Genomic DNA, 21,001 nt, shown 5'->3' with positions numbered 1-21,001 from the left:
AAATAATATTTTTACAAAGGTGGCAAACAGAAATACCAAACCTGCAGGCAAATTTATAGGCTCTGTCAGGCACGGTGGCAGTTTGCCACAGGCACTAAGCAGAGCCAGGTGAGGAGGGCAGGACTACCCCAGGGCTCAGCACACCACTGGTGGGCCACCTCTGCTTGTGGCCATGGGGCCAGAGACCATGGAGTACTTGGGCACGGAGGGCGCAGCCTATGTGACACCAGAGCTCAGGAAAAACTGGAACAAACCCTCCCCCTGGAAGCAGGCCTGGGTGCTTGGGCTCTAACTCTGAGTACCTACCGAGCCTACCGCCTTCCCATGAGGCTTAGCTTTAAAAGCCGCCATTTAGTACTTTCACAATGTTGTGCAACCACCACCTCTGTCTACTTCCCAAGAGGAAACCCATTAGCAGTCACTCCTGTTCCCTCCTCCTTCTAGCCCCTGGCAACCACAAATCTTTCTATCTCTGTGGGTTTACCTATTCTGGATGACTCATATGAATGGAATCGTATTACACAATTTGTGGCCTTTTGTGCCTGGCTTCTCTCATCCATCATAACGTTTTTGAGGTTCATCCATGTTGCAGCATGTACCAGTACCTCACTCCTTTTTATGGCTGAATAATATTCCACTGGATGGATATATCACATTTTGTTTATCCGTTCATCTGCTGAGGGACATTTGGGTTGTTTCTACCTTTTGGCCATTATGATTATTTAATGTGGCTTAGTCCTCCCTCTCTGAAGTCAGGCTTTCTCTGGCAGAGCACAGGGTTAGTTACACATAAGACAATCCAGCATCATTTGCTGAATGAATGAATAGATGAATGAATGAATGAATACGAGGCACTGAGATGGATATGTTGGATGCTGCTACGGATCGAATTGTGTCCCTTCAAGATGTGTGTTAGAATCCTAACCCCTACTCCTATGGATGTGATTCTGTTTGGAAAAAGGGTTTTCTTTATTATGTTAATAAGGTCATGTTGGCCATGTCCTAAACTTAATCGCTTCTGAGTTATAAAAAGAGCAGACTAGAGACAAACTGGGCATACACACATGGGGGAAGTCAAAAGCCACGTGAGGACTGTCAAGAACCAAGGAATGCCTGGGGTTACCGACAAAAAAGGAATCAACAGGGCCGAGACCCTGCATTGGGCTTTTAGCCTCCAGAACTGTGAGAAAACAAATTTCTGTTCTTTAAAGTCTACCACTTGTGGTGTTTGTGCTACAGCAGCACTGAGATCGAAGTTGTCAAGGATTTCGTTTTACTTGGATCCACAATCAGCACCCAGGAAAGCAGCAGTCAAGAAATCAAATGATGCATCAGGCAAATCTACTGCAAAAGACCTCTTTAAAGTGTTGAAAAGCAAAGATGTCACCTTAAAGACTATGGTGCACCTGACCCAAGCCACGGTGTTTTCAATTGCCTCATATGCATGTGAAAGCTGGACAATGAATAAGGTAAGCCAAAGAAGAATTGCCACCTTTGAACTGTGATGTTGGAGAAGAATATTGAATATACCATGGACTTCCGAAAGAACAAACAAATTTGTCGTTAGAAGTACAACCAGCATGCTTCTTAGAAGCAAAGATGGTGAGACTATGTCTCACATACTTTCGACATGTTATCAGGAGGGATCAGTCCCTGGAGAAGAACGTCATGCTTCGTAAATTAGAGGGTCAGCAAAAAAAAAAAGAAGACCGTCGACGATATGGATTAACACAGTGGCTGCAACACTGGGCTCAAGCTAACAGTTGTGAGGATGGTGCAGGACCGGGCAGTGTTTCGTTCTGTTGTACATAGGGTTGCTATGAGTCCCTAGAACTGACTCGACGGCAGCTAACAACAACGGCACTAAGTAACTAAGACAAATGCCTTCCCAGAATTCATTCCTCCCCTCTCCCTGCCCCCACTGGATAACATTCATAAAAGTTGAGGGAGTTTCTTCTATCACCACCTTCCAAGATAGACTCAAAAGTGTTTAAACTAGGGGTCAGCAAACTTTTACTCTAAAGGGCCAGAAAGTATATATTTTTCGCTTAGGATCCCTGATGGCACAGTGGTTAAGCTGCTAACTGAAAGGCCAGTGGTTTGAACCCACCAGCCACTCTGCAGCAGAAGATGTGACAGTCTGCTTCTGTAAAGATTTACAGCTTTTCAGACCCTATTGGGCAGTTCCACTCTGTCCTCTAGGGTTGCTATGAGTCAGAATCAACTCAATGGCAAGGGGCATGGGTAAGTCTCTGTGGCACCTTCTTAATTAGGACGTCGTAGCTTGAAAGCAGCCATACACAATATGTAAACAAATGGGCGTGGCTGGGTTCCAATAAAACTTTATTTATAATAATAAGCAAGGAGGCTAGATTTGGCCCATGAGCCAAGGTTTATCAACCCTCGGTCTAAGCTAAACCAAAAAAACCAAACCCAGTTCCGTCGAGTTGATTCTGACTCATAGCGACCCTATAGGACAGAGCAGTACTTCCCCATAGAGTTTCCAAGGAGCACCTGGTGGATTTGAACTGCTGACCCTTTGGTCCGCAGCCGTAGCACTTAACCACTACACCACCAGGGTTTCCTGGTCTAAGCTAATAAATGCAAATCCCATTCTCCTTGCCACAGTGATTGGTTCAGGGTGGTCAGATGACCTAAGCTGGTCCAATAAGAGTGAAGCCCAAGACTTTTTGCTCAAGGTTGGGAGAATAGATGCTCTCTCCTTATAGGGTTGCTATGAGTCGGAATCGACTCAATGGCAGTGGGTTTGGTTGGTTTGGTTTTTCTGAACAGAGGGGTGTGTATCTGTGAGGTCTGACAGAGCTGTAGTATTTTACTTACATGAAGGAGGCCAGCCTGAGGACAAGGAAAACCCAAGGAGGAGGCAGGCATTGAAAGAGACACAAAAGAATAGGCCCAGAATCTTGATCAAGCCATGCCTAAAGCCCCTCTATACGTGGACTTTTCACCACTTGAAATTATAGTGCACTTTTATTACTTGTCTGCCTCCCCTTCATGAGGGTTTTCTTAATTGCTGTATTCTCACTGCCTAGTACTTCTTAAGTGTTCAGTAAATATTTGTGGAGTAAATATACTCTTGGAGGTTGTTAGATCTCCCCTGGGGCGTGGAGGTTAGAAGGTGGGAGAAGGAGCCAGAACAGCCATATTCCTACTGGGGGTCCAGCCAGGCTGCTGCTCCTATGTGCTGGGGCGGGGTGGGGGGGGGCGGGGCTGCCAGCATTGCTGTGTTGCCACAACGGAGATTCAGAATGGATATGGAGTAGGACTCAGTACCTACACATCTGTGATCCAATCTGAGACCTTGCTCACAAGAGCCTTTGGACGCAGGCTCAGGATAGAGCAGCAGTGAGGAACAGCCCTCTACCTGAGGGTGGTTTTAGTCCCGTGGGCAGTGGATGGCGCAGGTGGTAACCAAAGCTGGGGAGACCTACCACTGGCTTCCATCTCTAGGGCAAGGGGCTCCAGTGGGACAGGGGACGATGCAGACAAACAAACCTGGGTTCAAGTCCTCGTTCCATCACTCCATAGCAACATGATCTGGAGTTGCAATTTTTTCTCTCTGGCCTCTAGTATAAAATGATATTATCTACCTCTTAATGGGTGGTATCAACAAGGAGGAAAGCGGGAGAGACATAAAACTCCATTGCTATCAACCCCTTTTGCCCCAGTGAGCTCATTGGCATGGAATGACCAGGCCATTGAGCACGCAGCTTGGCTCTCTAAATTAGGCATTGCCTATGTCCCCTACCTACCACCTGTCAAGTCGTTGTATTGTGGTGGGTTACATGTTCACTGTTGATGCAAAAGCTATGCCACTGGTATGTCAAATGCCAGCAGGGTGGTGGACAGGTTTCAGTGGAGCTTCCAGACTAAGACAGACTAGGGAAGAAAGGCCTGGTAATCTACTTCAAAAATTTAGCTAATGAAAACTTTATGGATCACAGCCAAACATTGTTCAAGTTGCATGCTTCAGATATGTCAGCAGGAGGAGATCAGCCACTGTAGGAGCACATCATGTTTAGTGAAGTGGAGGGTCAACAAGGTATAGGAGACTCTCAGTGAGATGGATTGGCACCATTGCTGCAACAATGGGTTCGAACATGCTGGTGATAGTGAGGATGACACAAGACTGGGCAGTGTTTTGTTGTTGAACATAAGGTCGCCATGAGTGAGAGTCAACTTGACTACAGCTATCTATCTATGACTCCTATTGTGGACTAGTTCCAAAGTACTGGCCAGGTCACCAAGTTGACAGCACTCCTGGGCTCACACTCAGGTGTGGCAGCAAACACATGCTCCTCCCTTAGTCCCCTGCAGCTGGCTGGCTTCTTTCTTATAGTTGAGGACTGAACATAAGTTACCCGTTTGATGTTACCCAAGCAGGCAGGCAGATGTCCACAGTGGACAAACACTCGAGACTGGCCAGAGCAGAGCTGCTCGCTGTCTGGCAACATCCAGACCCATCTGGTTGGTGGAGGCAGCATAAATAAATTCATACAAATAAATCAATTAAAAGCTGTATTTTTACTCTCCATATGTGTGCTGTCTGAAGCATTGCTAGGCTGAGGTGGCTAGAATGCCGTAAATAATCAAGACCCAAGGGAGCCCTTGGGTGACCTTGAAATATTTATTCAGCTTCCCCATTAGTGTTTTAAAGCTGAGGAACCATGGGTTCGTTCAGCAGCTTTTGGTCCAAGGCAGGCAAGGAGATTAGGTGGCGGGGAAACCCCTTGGTGAGGCTAGTCCCCATAGTTAGGGACACTTGGGGATAGCGGGAGGTCCCTGACCCCAGATGGCTTCTCTTCTGTCCTTCCAGTTGCTTCTCCCTGGGTCAGCCCCTCTGACAAAGAGTAGCTCAGGGGGACAGACTCCGTAAAGATTTTCCATTTGTATTAACCCACTGAAAGGCCGTTGGGACAGGAAGCAGCTGATTCTCAGATTTATGAACTGTATGGGTTGAATTCTGATTCATGGTGACCCCATGTGTTACTGACTAGAACATCTCCATAGGGTTTTCTTGGCTATAACTTGTTTTTTTTTTTTTTTTGGTTTAAGGTTTTTTTTTTTTTTTTAATTGTGCTTTAAGTGTAAGTTTACAATTCAAGTCAGTTTCTCATACAAAAACTTATACACACATTGTTTTGTGACCCTAGTTGCTCTGCCTACAATGTGACAGCACACTCCTCCTCTCCACCCTGTATTTCCTGTGTCCATTCAACCAGCTCCTGTCCCCCTCTGCCTTCTCATCTCTCCTCCGGACAGGAGCTACCCACATAGTCTCATGTGTCTCCTTGAGCTAAGAAGCACACACCAGTATCATTTTATGTCTTATAGTCCACTCTAATCTTTGTCTAAAGAGTTGGCTTCAGGAATGGTTTTATTTCTGGGCTAACAGAGAGTCCAGGGGCCATGTCCTCTGGGGTCCCTACAGTCTCAGTCAGACCATCAAGTCTGGTCTTTTTACTAGAATTTGAGTTCTGCACCCCACTTTTCTCCCACTCCATCAGGGACTCTATTTTGTGGTCCCTGTCAGGGCGGTCATTGGTGGTAACCAGGCAACATCTAGTTCTTCTGGTCTTGGGCTGATGGAGTATCTGGTTTATATGGCCCTTTCTATCTCTTGGGCTAATGTTTTCTTTAAGTCTTCCGTGTTCTTCATAGCCTTTGGTCCAGGTGGGTTGAGGCCAATTGATGCATCTTAGGTGTTCGCTTGCTAGCGTTTAAGACCCCAGACGCCACTCCCCAAAGTGGGACAGAATGTTTTCTTAATAGTTTTTATTAGGCCAACTGACCTAGATGTCCCCTGAAACCATGGTCCCCAGACCCCTGCTCCTGCTACTCTGTCCCTTGAAGTGTTTGGTCGTATTCAGGTAACTTCTTAGCTTTTGGTTTAGTCCAGTTGTGCTGACTTACCCTGTATTGTGTGTTGTCCTTCCTTCACCTAAAATAATTCTTGTCTACTATCTAGTTTACTGGGCTGGGTTATCTAGTTAGTGAATATCCCTCTCTCTCCCTCCCTCCCCACCCTCGTAACCATCAAAGAATGTTTTCTTCTGTGTTTAAATCCTTTCTTGGGTTCTTATAATAGTGGTCTCATACAATATTTGTCCTTTTGCAACTGACTAATTGTACTCAGCATAATGCCTTCTAGATTTATCCATGTTATTAGATGTTTCCTGGATTCATCATTCTTTATTGTTGCATAGTATTCCATTGTGTGAATATACCATAATTTGTTTATCCATTCATCCTTTGATGGGCACCTAGGTTGTTTCCATCTTTTTGCTATTGTGAACAGTGCTGCAATGACCATGGGTGTGCATATATCTATTTGTGTGAGCGCTCTTCTTTCTCTAGGATATATTCCAAAGAGTGGGATTGCTGAATCATATGGTAGTTCTATTTCTAGCTTTTTAAGGAAGTACAAAATCAATTTCCAAAGTGGTTGTACCATTTTACATTCCCACCAGCAGTGTGTAAGTGTTCCAGTCTCTCCACAACCTCTTCAACATTTATTATTTTGTGTTTTTTGGATTAATGCCAGGCTTGTTGGGGTGAGATGGTATCTCATTGTAATTTTGATTTGCATTTCCCTAATGGCTAATGATCATGAGCATTTCCTCACGTATCTGTTCGCCGCCTGAAAGTCTTCTTTGGTGAAGTGCCTGTTCATATCCTTTGTCCATTTTTTAATTGGGTTACTTGTCTTTTTGTGGTTGAGGTTTTGCAGTATCTTGCAGATTTTAGAGATTAGATGCTGATTGGATTTGTCATAGCCAAAAATTTTTTCCCAGTCTGTAGTTTGTCTTTTTACTCTTTTGGTGAAGTCTTTGGATGAGCATTTAAGTGTTTGATTTTTAGGAGTTCCCAGTTATCTATTTTCTTTTCCAGTGTTTGTGCATTGTTAGTAATGTTTTATATTCTGTTTATGCCATGTATTAGGGCTCCTAGCATTGTCCCTATTTTTTCTTCCATGATCTTTATTGTTTTAGACTTTATGTTTAGGTCTTTGATCCATTTTGAGTTTGTTTTTGTGCATAGTGTGAGGTATGGGTCTTGTTTCATCTTTTGCAGATGGATATCCAGTTATACCAGCACCATTTGTTAAAGAGACTGTCTTTTCCTCATTTAATGGACTTTGAGCCTTTTTCAAATATCAGCTGCTCATAGGTGGATGATTTTACGTCTGGATTCTCAATTCTGTTCCATTGGTCTTTGTATCTTTTGTTGTACAGTACCTGGCTGTTTTGACTACCATGGCAGTATAATAGATTCTAAAATCAGTTAGTGTGAGGCCTCCCACTTTGTTCGTCTTCTTCAGTAATGCTTTACTTAATCGGGGCCTCCTCTCTTTCCATATGAAGTTGGTGATTTGTTTCTCCATCTCATTAAAAGATGTCATTGGAATCTGGATTGGAATTGCATTGTATCTGTAGATTGCGTTGGGTAGAATACACATTTTCACAATGTTGAGTCTTCCTAGCCATGAGCAGGGTATGTTTTTCCACTTACTAGGTCTCTTTTGGTTTCTTGCAGTAGTGTCTTATAGTTTTCTTTGTATAAGTTTTTTACGTCTCTGGTTAGATTTATTCCTAAGTATTTTATCTTCTTGGGGGCTATCGTAAATGGTATTGATTTGGTGATTTCCTCTTCAATGTTCTCTTTGTTGGTGTAGAGGAATCCAACTGATTTTTGTATGTTTATCTTGTATCCTGATAATTTGCTGAACTCTTTTATTAATTCCAGTAGTTTTTTTGTGGATTCTTTAGGGTTTTCTGTGTATAAGATCATATCATCTGCAAACAGGGATACTTTTACTTCTTTCTTACCAATTTGGATGCCCTTTATTTCTTTTTCTAGCCTAATTGGTCTGGCTAGGACCTCCAGCACAAGGTTGAAAAAGAGTGGTGATAAAGGGCATCCTTATCTGGTTCCAGTTCTCAAGGGGAAAGCTTTCAGACTCTTTCCATTTAGGATGATGTTGGCTGTTGCCTTTGTATAGATGCCCTTTATTATGCTGAGGAATTTCCCTTCTATTTCTGTTTTGCTGAGTTTTTATCATGAATGTGTGTTGGACTTTGTCAAATGCCTTTTCTGCATCAATTGATAAGATCATGTGACTCTTCTTTTGTTTCATTTTTGTGATTGATTACATTGGTTGTTTTTCTAATGTTGAGCCATCCCTGCATACCTGGTATGAATCCTAACTGGTCGTGATGAATTATTTTTTTGATACGTTGTTGAATTCTATTGGCTAGAATTTTGTTGAGAATTTTTGCATCTAAATTTGTGAGGGATAATGGTCTGTAATTTCTCTTTTTTTTGTGGTGCCTTTACCTGGATTTGATATCAGGGTTATGCTGGCTTCATGGAATGAGTTTGGGAGTATTCCAACCTTTTCTCTTCTCCGAAATGCCTTTAGTAGTAGTGGTGTTAATTCTTCTCTGAAAGTTTGGTAGAAATCTCCAGTAAAGCCATCAGGGCTAGGGCTTTTTGTTGTTGTTGTTGGGAATTTTTTAACTACCTTTTCAATCTCTTCTTTTGTCATAGGTTTATTTAGTTGTTCTACCTCTGTGTTAGTTTAGGTAGGTAGTATGTTTCTAGAAATGTGTCTCTTTCCTCTAGGTTTTCAAATTTGTTAGAGTACAGTTTTTCATAGTATTCTGTTATGATTCTTTTAATTTCAGCTGGGTCTGTTGTAATATTGTCCATCTCATTTCTTATTCAGCTTATTCGCTTCCTTTCCTGTTTTTCTTTTGTCAGTTTGGCCAGTGGTTTATCAATTTTGTTGATCTTTTTAAAGAATCAGCTTTTGGTCTTGTTAGCTCTTTCAATTGTTTTTCTATTCTCTAGTTCATTTAATTTTGCTCTAATTTTTATTATTTGCTTTCTTCTGGTGCCTGAGGGCTTCATTTGCTGCTGTCTTTTTATTTGTCCGGGTTGTAGGGTTAATACTTTGACTTGGCCTTTTCTTCTTTTTGGATGTGTGCATTTATTGCTATAAATTGACCTCTGAGTACTGCTTTAGCTATGTCCCAAAGGCTCTGGTAGGATGTGTTTTTGCTTTCATTTAAGTCTATGAATTTCTTTATTCTGTCCTTAATTTCTTCTATAACCCAGTAGTTTTTAAGCAAGGTGTTGCTCAATTTCCATGTGTTTGATTTTTTTTCCTTGCTTTTTCCGTTATTGATTTCTACTTTTAGGGCTTTATGGTCAGGAAAGATGGTTTGTAATATTTTGATGCTTTGGATTCTGTTAAGGCTTGCTTTATGGACTAATATGAGGTCTATCCTGGAGAATGCTCCATGTGCATTGGAAAAGAAAGTATACTTGCCTGCTGTAGGGTGGAGTGTTCTGTATACGTTTATGAGATCAACTTGGTTGATTGTGGCATTTAGATCTTCTGTGTCTTTACTGAGCTTCTTTCTGCATGTTCTGTCCTTCAACAAAAGTGGTTCATTGAAGCCTCCCACTATTATTGTGGAGCTGTCTATCTCTCTTTTCAATGCTGTTAGAGTTTGTTTTATGTATTTTGGAGCCCTGTCATTGGGTGTGTAATTATTTAATATGGTTATGTCCTCCTGGTGTATTGACCCTTTAATCATTGTATAGTGTCCTTCCTTATCCTTTGTGGTGGATTTTACTTTAAAGTCTATTTTGTCAGAAATTAATATTGCCATTGATTGTTGCTTGCTTGATATATATATATATATATATTCCATCCTTTCAGTTTTAGTTTATTTGTGTCTTTAAGTTTAATATGTGACTCTTGCAGGCAGCATACAGACAGATCGTGGTTTTTTAATCCATTCTGCCACTCTGTCTCTTTACTGGTGCGTTTAGTCCATTTACATTCAGCGTAATTATTGATAGGTATGAATATAGGACTATCATTTTGATGTCTATTTTTGTGTGTTGTTGACAGTTGCTTTGTTCCACTTAATTTTTGTGCTGAGTCATTTTTTTAAATGTATTTTCTTTTTATCTTTTTCACTGTTGTTGATTTTGTATTTGCTGAGTCTCTATGTTTATTTTATTTTTATTTTGAGGTGTAGGATTGTTAGTTTCCTTTGTCGTTACCTTAATATTTACCCTTATCTTTCCAAGTTTAGAACAATCTTTTATTTCTTTTTATTGCCTTGACTTCCTCTCCATATTGAAGATTTATGACTACATTTTTTAGTCACTCTTTTTTTTTTAATGTTGTCATCTTTAATATATTGATGTCTCTGTATCCCTATTTTCTGTGTTTTTGCTTTGATTTATTTTTGTGGCTTCCCTATCCTAGTTGATTTGGTTGCTCTGTCCTGTGTTCTGGTTTTGGGTTGTTATCCAATGTTATTGGTTTTCTAACTGGAGGACTCCCTTTAGTATTTCTTGTAATTTTGGTTTGGTTTTTGCAAATTCCCTAAACCTCTGTTTATCTGGAAGTGTCCTAATTTCGCCTTAATATTTGAGAGACAGTTTTTCTGGAACGTAATTCTTGGCTGGTAATTTTTTTCCTACAAGGCTTTATGTATGTCATCCCATTGCCTTCTTGCCTGCGTGGTTTCTGCTGAGTAGTCCAAGCTTAGTCTTATTGACTCTCCTTTGTAGATGACTTTTCATTTATCCCTAGCTGCTCTAAAATTTTATCTTTGGTTTTGGCAAGTTTGATTTTAATATGTCTTGGTGACTTTCTTTTGGGATCTACCTCATGTGGCGTTCGATGAGCATCTTGGATAGATATCTTCTCATCTTTCACAATATCAGGGAAGCTTTCTGCCAACAAATCTTCAACAATTTTCTCTGTAGTTTCTGTTATCCTCCCCTGTTCTGGTACTCCAATCACTCCTAGGCTATTCCTCTTGATAAAGTCCCACATAATTCTTAAGGCTTCTGCATTTTTAAAAATTCTTTTATCTGATTTTTCCTCAAATATTTTGGTGTCAAGTGCTTTATCTTCAATCTGATGAATTCTAACTTCCATTGCCTCAATTCTGCTCCTGTGGCTTTCTATTGAGTTGTCTAATTCTGAAATTTTATAGTTAATCTTCTGGATTTCTGTTTGCTGTCTCTCTATGGATTCTTGCAGCCTGTTAAATTTGTCATTATGCTCTTCTCTAATCTTCTTAAGTTCCTCAAATGCTTTGTCTGCATGCTCCTTGGTTTGTTCTGCATTTTGCCTGATCTTCTTCCTGATCTCTTGAGGAGTTTTAGATATTAATCTTTTGTATTCTACCTCCAGTAATTCCAGGAAATTCTCTTCATTTGGAAGATTTCTTGATTCTTTGTTTTGGGAGCTTACTGAAGCCATCATGATCTGCATCTTTATGCGATTTGATATTGACCGTTGTCTCCAAGCCATCAATTTGTTATTATATTTATTTATTTTATGTTTGCTTACTGTGTCCTAGCTTCTTATTTTGTTTTGATATGCCCAAATAGGCTGTTCGTGTAAGCTAGTTTGATTATTGGTGCCTTTGAAGCCATATTGTCCTGTCAGCAGGTGGTTAGAGCTGTTACTAGGTATGTGAGCCCAAGAGTCCATTTACTTTTCTTGAGTGGGTTCAGCTCAGGTGTCCAGGTAGTCGGTCACCAAGCGTGTGGTGTAGGTTCTCACCTACAGTACTAGACAGGCAGGGGTGACTGGTGTAGGCACAGGTATCTGGCTCAGTAGGGGTCACACTCTGAGCAATGCATGGGGCTGACAGCCGCCCCTGAGTGTCTGTGAGGAAAGCGTGTCACTGTTGCCTAAAGCCATAGGTGGGTGGGTTTTGCAGCTGGACTATGGGCATCCAATGCTTTTGGCTGTAAGGACTGGGAGGCACCACTTATTCTTGGACCCTGTCATGGGTGGCTAGGTGGCATGAGTGGAGCCACCAATCCTCAGGCCCCTGATGTGGGTAGGTGAGGACCCTACTTAATAGGCAGAGCAGTGTCAGACATCATAAACATGCCTCTCCATCTTATAGCTGATACAGTTAAGGTTAGACTTCAGGTATATACCCTGTCATACTGTGCTAATCAGAGCCTATGCTGTTTTAATGGGCCCACACAGGTCTATGCAGGGGTGAAAGGCATTCAAAGTCCATGGACCCCTTATGCCTGTGCCTAGGCAAAGGAGCTGTTTCTGCCCTGAGTTCCTGGCTTCAGGGAGCCAGCAGATTATTTTTTCCTGTATGTTAATTTGTTCCCTCTCCAAGGCCGGGAGAATGTCTCAGGGCACATGATGGCCCCTACTTCCAGCCCAGGAGATGTGGCAAATCACTGAAGCTGGCTCAGACCCAGTGCAGAGCAGGAAGGAGGCAGATAAATGGGAGAGAGGTTTTTCCCAAAGGGGTGTTTTTGGATCCATGTGGTAGGTTAGACATGTGTATTTATCTTTTGCTGATTTAGCATTGCTTTTCTCTGATTCTGGAGGCATGAATGGACTCTCCATCGCTCGGGCTCTCCCAATGTGGAAAACATGTCCCAAATTCCATTGCTTGCCTCACCATGCTTGTGCCAGCTGATCTGGTCTGCAGGGTGCCAGTTCCCGCCAGGTCAGGTCTGGCAACTCCTCACTGCCTCTGAACCATCTCTCCCTCCCCCTGCCACTCAGTCCAATTCCTCAGCTTTGCCTTTGATGTTCATGGCTCCTAGGCTGTCATATATAATTGACTCACTTGTTCTTTTTGGGGGGGGGGTCTTTCTTGTAAGAGGGACCACAGGAAGTGTCTGACTACCCCATGATCTTGGCCTCACCTCTCTTGGCTATAACTTTTATGGAAGTAGATTGCCAGGCATTCTCTTCTACGGTACCACTGAGTGGGTTCAAACTACCAACCTTTAGGTTAGCATTTGAGCACAAAACATGTGTGAGATCAACTCAATGGCAACTAACAACAACAACATGGATTGAGTTCAGTCTCCCAGAAAGAAACGTGGAAGTCCTAACCTGTGTACCTGCAAATATGACCCTTTTTGGAAATAGGGGTTTTCTTTTGTTATGTTAATGAGGTCATACCAGAGTAGTAGTTGTTGTTATTAATTACCATTGACCCAGCTCTGTCTCACAGCAACCTTATGTATAGCAGAATAAAATGTTGCCCATTTTCAGCATCGTTGGTATGTCTGAGGCATTGTTGTTGCTATTGTGTTATGGCTATTGTGTCTCGAAAAAAGAGAAGAATACACACAAATACACACAGGGGGAAGACAGATGACTTGTGAGGACCTGTCTACAAGCAAAGGAATGCCAAGGATCACTGTGAGACACCAGAAACTAGGAGAGAGACCCACAGAAGGAATTGACACAGCTGACTCTGATTTGAACTTCTAGCCTCCAGAACCATGAGGAAATACATTTCTGTTCTTTAAAACCACCCACTTGTGGTATTTTTTGTTACAGCAGCACTAGGTAGCTAAGACATAAACAAACCTGAATCTCATGTCTCTTGCCTAGAATTGGGGCCTAGCATTTACCACCATCCTGCAGCCTGAGTACCCACAGGGTACAGGTCCCTGAACCAGAGGGGTCTGAGGGGTGAAAGTGGGTAAGACCCACATTGGGGGAGGCCCAGCTGCTGCTGCTTGGGGAGGGAGGGTGAATTATGAGGACTTGACCCCTTGGCAGAGGAGCCCTGGTGGTGCAGTGATTAAGTACACGGCTGCTAACTGAAAGGTAAGTGGTTCGAACCTACCAGCCACTCTGCGGGAGAAAGATGTGGCAGTCTGTGTCCATTAAGATTACAGCCTTGGAAACCCTATGGGGCAGTTCAACTCTGTTCTATAGGGTTGCTATGAGTCCGAGTCAACTCAACAGCAACAGGTAAGGTGACCCTTCGGCAAACTCGCCTGTCCCACGCGGTTGCTGGTCCTGGGGCTGGTCCTTTTCCTTTCTTTGCCAATACACTACATGCAACAGCCTCAGACCACCACGGCAACCAGAGAGCTTAGAAGGTCAGGTTGCCATAGTAACATTTAGTCTTTGAAATAGGATTTCACTTCTGCTTAGTGAGGTGATCGTAGTGCCCCATTAGAGTCACGAGGGTGTGGATGATGGCAGGGTGGAGGGCTTTGGGGTGGGCCCAGGTCAGGGTTGAGTAACCCCATGCTAGTTGGCTGGCAGCTGAAGATAATGGCCTTGCTTGGACTGGTGTCTTCTCTGGAATGTGCTCCAATGTGCTCTTTTTCTCAGGATGTCAGCATCTCAGATTCCTACCTTTCAGGAAGGCAATATGATCAGAGGAAGGAGGTAGGGACACGGAGCTCTGTGGCTATCAACTCTTCTGCCCCTATGAGCTCATGGCATGGAATAGCCAGGTCACTAGCAAGCAGGCTGCTTGAGTCGCTGAATTAGGGACTCCCGAGGTGATGCAAAGAGCCCTGGTGGTGCAGTGGTTGAGAGCTCAGCTGCTAACCAAAAGGTCGGCAGTTTAAATCTACTGGCTACTCCTTGAAAACCCTATAGGGCAGTTCTACTCTATCCTATAGGGTCACTATGAGTCGGAATAGCCTCAATGGCAATTTTTTTTTTTAAGGTGTTGCAAATTGTTTGCGCTCAACTACTAAGCTACAGTTTGGTGGTTTGAAACCACCCAGTGACCCCACAGATTAAGGCCGAGAACCCCGAAGTGAGAGGATTAGGTGACAAGATCTGGGTGGGCCCAATGTAATCACATGAATCCTTAAAAGTAGAGACCCCTTCCTGACCGTCAGAAGAGAAAGGGAGGTGACTGATGGAAACAGGGTTAGAGAGATGCAACACTGCTAGCTTTGAAGATGGAGGAAGGGGCTATGAGCTAGAGAAAGTGGGAAGCCTCTAGAAGCTGGAAAAGACAAGGAAATAAATTCTCCCCTAGAGCCTCCAGAAAGGAACGCAGCTCTGACAACATCTTGGTTTGGCTCAGGCTTTCGATTCCAAAACTGTACAATAATAAATTTAATGAATATTTATTACTAAGTTTGTGGTAATTGAGAGGTCCCTGAGTAGTGCCTGTGGTGGTGTAGTGATTAAGAGCTACAGCTGCTAACCAAAAGGTTGGCAGTTTGGATCCACCAGGCTATCCTTGGAAACTCTACGGGGCAGTTCTACTCTATCCTATAGGGTCACTATGAGTCGGAATTGACTCAATGGCAACAGGTTTGGTTTTTCTGGTTTTGAGTAGTGCAAGTGGTTTACACTCAGCTATTAACCTAAAGATTGGCAGTTTGAACCCACCAGCATCACTGCAGAAGAAAGGCCTGGCGATCTGCGCCATAAAGATTTCAGCAAAAAAAAAAAAAAAACCTATGCAGCAGTCTACCCTGTAACTCATGGGGTTGCCATGAGTCAGAATCAACTTGACGACACCTTTTTTTTTTAATGACCCATCTTTGTAGACTCTTCAATGCTCCCAAGGAAAATGACCCAGGCCTCAAACTCATTATTTCTCTGCTTTGAGAGCTTTCCAATAACACACAGGTTGACCAACAAACCCCTGTCTGCAACTGCAATACAGACACCTCTAGGAGATGCAGGGAGGAAGGACACTAGCATTCCATCTCCAGGTCCGCTCACCTGGGCTGCCAATCTGCAAGTTACATAGATCAGAGGTTGGAAACAGAGCTCTCTCTAAGCTCTCATCTCCACTCCTCTAATGCCCGAGGGTCATGGCATCTGAGTGAACACATGTACCCACTGTTCAGGGACCCTACACGCTGCCTGCCACTGCATTTGGCTGCTTCTCAAGGTTAACCTATATCCCTGGGTGGCACAAACAGTCTGCACTCAGGTACTAAATTAACGGTTGGTGGTTCAAACCCACCAAGCAGTGCCTTGTGTTCTGCTTTTATAAAGATTTGTTGTTGTTGTTAGGTGCCATTGAGTCAATTTCAATTCATATCAACCCCATATAACAGAGTAGAACTGCCCCATAGGATTTTGTAGGCTGTTCGCCAGGTCTTTCTCCCACAGAACCACTGGGACTGCCAACCTTTTGGTTAGCAGCCGAGGGCTCAATTGTTGTACCACCAGGGCTCTTACAATAAAGATTACAGCCAAGAAAACCCTATGCAGCACAGTTCTACTCTGTAACACCTGGAGTCGCCATGAGTTGGAACTGACTCAACAGCAATGAGTTAAACGTTAGCCTAGAAGCCATTTCACCCATGTGTGTGGAGCCTTTGGAGCCATTATTCTGTCCTGAGGATGGCCCAAACCTTCTCAAACCTTCTTCCCTTCTTCCCAAGTGAGGCTGAGATGGAGCAAATTGCCTCTGTGTTCGGGAGAAGCAGCTGTTCAGGGTATTTTGGTAATTGTGCCCGATCACCCCTTCTGTCCCCATAGATGCCTCTTCTGCTCAGCAGCGGGCTCTTTTCCATTTACCCTCAGGTAGCAACAGTTCCCTTTTGTGTCAAGTATAAAAATTCTCCCATTTCTACTTTGAGACGGTGACTCTGATTTCCCCTCTCTCAGCAGTCTGGGAATTTACGAATATTGAGAAAACAATATGCTTGAGTGCGCACACACACCTTCACGACTCGGCGCGTCCCTGGATTGTGGTCTTGAATAAAGGCTCGATTAGAATTCCATCTCTGTATAGGAAGGCACAGTTAGGTTGAGGCGCACACACACTGTCTGTGCTGAGATGGGCGGTTTTCCATCAGGGATATGGCGGCATCCTGAGCAATTTGTCAATGACACGTGCTAGCTCTGGACTTCACCAGAGGCTGTGGTTGGCAGCGTGGGCCGGGAGGCAGGCTCGGAGGCCTTCTCCCTGGGCAGCGCCACCGGGTCAGGCTCTTTCTCGCTCTTCTTGACTTTGTCACAAGAAGAGCAGCCAGTCGTCCCTATTCATCCCATCAGTGGGAGAGTTCTTTATTACCCAAGGAAATTGAGGATGTCCAATAGTGAGGGAGGAATAAATCATTGTTCTCAGCTAAATGGACTAGTGCAGATCTGCTGAAAAGGCTGCCTTTTATCAACAGTGCAAATAATGAGGATTCCACGTGCTGAGGACAATGAAATGAGCCACTGCACTATTGATGGGATATTTGGACAACTCCAGGAGTTATGTTGCAAAACCAGTCTCTATTAAAGATGCAGAACCCTTTTCAGAAGGAAAAAGACTAATATTGCTCTCCAAATAATTTATAAGTTTCCCCACAAGGCAACAAAGCCAAGTTGCCAAGAAGCAGGAGACGGTTGTTCTGGGTTTCCTGTTGTTTCTTGGCGCCTCAGCTCCACCAGGCTCTGATTTATTCTGGAGGCAGCCCTCCTCCGGGCCAGTGTGAGGAAGGGGAAGGTGTGCTCCCCAGGACAGGGGCAGTGGGTGGAGGTGCGGAGCACTTACACCTGCAGGCGTGCAGCATCCAGGCCTATGTCACATTTCATTCCATTGCAGCCAACTCAGGGTCATCAGGGACTGTTGTTGTTGTTAGTTGCCACTGAGTTGCCTCTGAGTCATGACGACCTTATGTATAACAATGAAACACTGCCCCATCTTTTTGATCACTGGTATGTTTGAGTTCATTGTTGTGGCCACCATCTCCTTAAGGGTTTCCCTCGTTTTCGCTGACCCTCTGCTTTATCAGCTATGATGTCCTTTTCTAGTGATTAGTCTTTCCTGATGATGTGCCCAAAGTAAGCAAACCAAAGCCTCACCATCCTCACTTCTAAAGAGAATTCTGGTTGTGTTTCTTCTAAAACCCTATCTTTCTGGGTCTTGGAGAGCTGAAAACCCCCAAAGTATTCAAATCCTGCGTGTTTGTAAAAGTATTCCTTATACCAGGGCTTGGGGGTTCTCATCCCCAGGAACCATTTGGCAATGTCTGGAGACATTCTTGGTGGCTATGAACGTAGCCACCCATGGGGACAGGAGGGATATACTACTGGCATCTAGTAGGTACCAGGGATGCTGCTAAACCTCCTACAATGCACAGAAAAGTCCCCCACAACGAAGAATTACCCAGTCCAAGATGTTAAGAGTGCCGGGGTTGAGAAACTCTGAACTAGAGTCACCATTTTTGTTTTCTCCTCCTGTCCCTGCCAGCTAAGTGGGGGGTGGGGGACAGTGCAGTGAGAACCTACAGAGTCTCCATCTGAGACACCTGTTGTTGTTGCTAGTTACTGTCCAGTCTGCCCTGACTCATGGTGGCCCCAAGCACCAGGAAATCAAACACTGCTGGATCCTGTACCATCCTCACAATCGGTTATGCATTAGACCTTTGTAGTCCTTAGGGTTTTCATGGACTGATTTTTGGAAGTAGATCACCAGGCCTTTCTTCCTAGTCCATCTTAGCCTGGAAGCTCTGCTGAAACCTTTTCAGCATCATAACAACACACAAACCTCCACTGACAGACAGGTGGTGGCTGCACATGAAGTACATTGTCTGGGCATTGAACCCAGGTCTCCAACATGGAAGGCAGGAGTTCTACCATTGAACCACCAATGCCTCTTCCAGAAACACTAGACTGGTTATGAAGCTCTCCAGTTCTGTTCTAGCCTGGCCTGGAGCCCTTGGGTGCAGCCATTGAAAACGAGAAGCAGTGTAGGGTAGTGGCTGATAGTGTGGGCTCTGGAGCTGGGTTGGCTGGGTTCCAATCCTCGTCCTGCTACTGACCCGCTCTATGACCTGGAGCCGCGTTTTAATCTCTCTGCACTTCAGTTCCATGTAACAGCATAATAAAAGCATGCTTCCCTCATAGGCTGCTATGGGTATTAAATTAGGTCTGATGTGCACTGCACTTATAACAGTGCCTGGCACGTGTGAGTGCTCAATAACTGTAGGCTATTATGAGTATTAAAATTGACAATTATGAAGTTGATTGAGAAACACAGAGAAGTGTTCACGTTTAAGGCTAAGTAAGAAAATGAGATACCAAGTTGTGGGCCCATTATGTCCGCAACTCTTCAATAATGAGGCTTCGATAGACTCAGACCAGAAAAGAGATATGATGCTACTAGATGGTGGGCTAGGATATACAGTTCTGGATATTTTTAATCTTTTGAGAAAGATAAACTAAAAAAAAAAACCCAAAAAACAGTACAGCAGGAACCTTCACGCACATACACAAAATCACTGTCAGGCTTATAATGAGTTTGTGGTCTTACCTGGATCTGTGTTTATTGATATAAAGTGGGTCTGCGCTCCACCCTTGTTGTTGTTGGGTGCCGTTGAGTTGATTTCGACTCAGAGTGACTCCATGCAACAGAGTAGAGCTGCTCCATACGGTTTCCTATGTTGTAATCATTCCAGGAGCAGATCTCCAGGTCTTTTCTCACATGGAGCTGCTGGGGGGGTTTGAACCACCAGCCTTTCAGTTAGCAGCTGAGCACTTCGTGATTGGGCCATCAGGACTCCTTTGCTCTACCCTTAGGAGCCTGCAATGGCCTCACCGGAATGGACAGGGAAGAACAGATTCTGAAGGTCAGGAGAGGTCAGCACGGGGCGGGTAGTGGCCCTGGAGGTGGTTACAAATGAAGGACTGTATACCATATTTTTGCATATCAGCCATAAAAAGAAATGAAGTTCTAATACATGCTATGACATGGACGAACTTTGAAAACATACAGAGTGAAATTAGTCAGACACAAAAGGACAAATATGTATGATCTCACTTATATGAAATATCCAGAATAGGAAAATGCATAGAGAGAAAGTAGATTAGAGGTTACCAGGGGCTGGAGGGAGGGGGAAACGGGGAGTGGCTGTTTAATGGGTATAGAGTTTCTGTTCGGGGTGATGAAAAAGTTTTGGAAATGGATAGTGGTGATGGCTGTGAACACACAGACACAGACACACACACACACACAGAAGGAATGTTGCAGAGGAATTTAACACAGGAGAGCGGCCGACTCCTACGGACCCAGGACCCTTCTCTATGCTGTGGGGCCAAACCACATGACCAGTGGCAGAGGCTTCAGGACAGGTCAAAGCAGGGCGAACCTAATAAAGAAGAGAGGTGAAGGGTGCTGTAGGTCTGGGAATCCCCCATGTGGGCAGCTTTGGCCAGAGGTGTGGAAAGAACTGGATGGGCTTCAGGAGAGTCTTGACCACTGGCTGGTGTGGGATCTGAGGAAGGCATAAGACCTTTCTAGATCTCAGATGCTACTAGATGCCAGAAGCACCTTTGCCCTAGTTGCAACAACCAACGTCTCCAGACATCACCAACTGTTCACTGGCGGCAAAATCACCCCCTGGTTATAAGCTACTGAATTATACCATCTATTTATTCAGCCCTCGAATTCAAAGATCACAGAGGCAGATTCCTATCTGAAATGCATTCTGAAGATGTAAGCAGATTTCTGCAGGTAACTGCTTTGCTGCCAACAGAGGCAGGGCATGTTACAAGTAATTCTCTGGCAGGTTTGAGCCACAGAAACAACTGTTGGGGGTTGAGTTGTGTCCCCAAAAAGATATGTCCATGTCCTAACCTTGGATACCTGTGAATGTGACCTTATTTGGAAATAGGGTCTTTGCAAGTGTAATTAAGAAACCAGTTAAGATGAGATAATAAGCCCATTGCCGTTGAGTCGATTCCAACTCCTAGCAACCCTATAGGAGAGAGCAGAACCGCCCCACAGGGTTTCCAAGGCTGTAATCTTTAGGGAAGCAGACTGCCACATCTTTCTCCCGAGGAGCAGCTGGTGGGTTTGAACTGCTGAGCTTTTAGCAGCCGAGGGCTTCATCACTGCTGGGCCCTAAATCCAATCACTAGTGTTTTCATAAGAAGAGACACAGAGACACACAAGGAGAAGGCCATATGAAGACAGAGGCAGAGATTGGAGTGATGCAGCATCTTAGTTACCTAAAACCAAAACCTGTTGCCGTTAAGTCGATTCTGACTCATAGCAACCCTATAGGGCACAGTAGAACTACCCCACAGGGTTTCCAAGGAACGGCTGGTGGATTCGAACTGCCATATTTTCAGTTAGCAGCCGAGCTCTTAACCACTGTGCCACTAGGGCTCCCTTAGTCACCTAGTGCTGCTACAACAGAAACACCAGACATAGGTAACTTTAACAAACAAATT

At 44.0% G+C, this 21,001-nt stretch overlaps 1 protein-coding gene across 1 annotated transcript in view; it reads right to left on the bottom strand.

The window, feature by feature from the left end:
* CAMTA1 (calmodulin binding transcription activator 1) overlaps window positions 1–21,001 on the bottom strand; it is a 1,094,671-nt gene that overhangs the window by 380,090 nt on the left and 693,580 nt on the right. The gene's annotated exons all lie outside the window — the stretch shown is intronic.

This window comes from Loxodonta africana, chromosome 3 (assembly GCF_030014295.1).
Source record: "Loxodonta africana isolate mLoxAfr1 chromosome 3, mLoxAfr1.hap2, whole genome shotgun sequence".
Lineage (NCBI taxonomy): Eukaryota > Metazoa > Chordata > Mammalia > Proboscidea > Elephantidae > Loxodonta > Loxodonta africana.
This window is presented reverse-complemented; position numbering and strand designations above follow the sequence as displayed.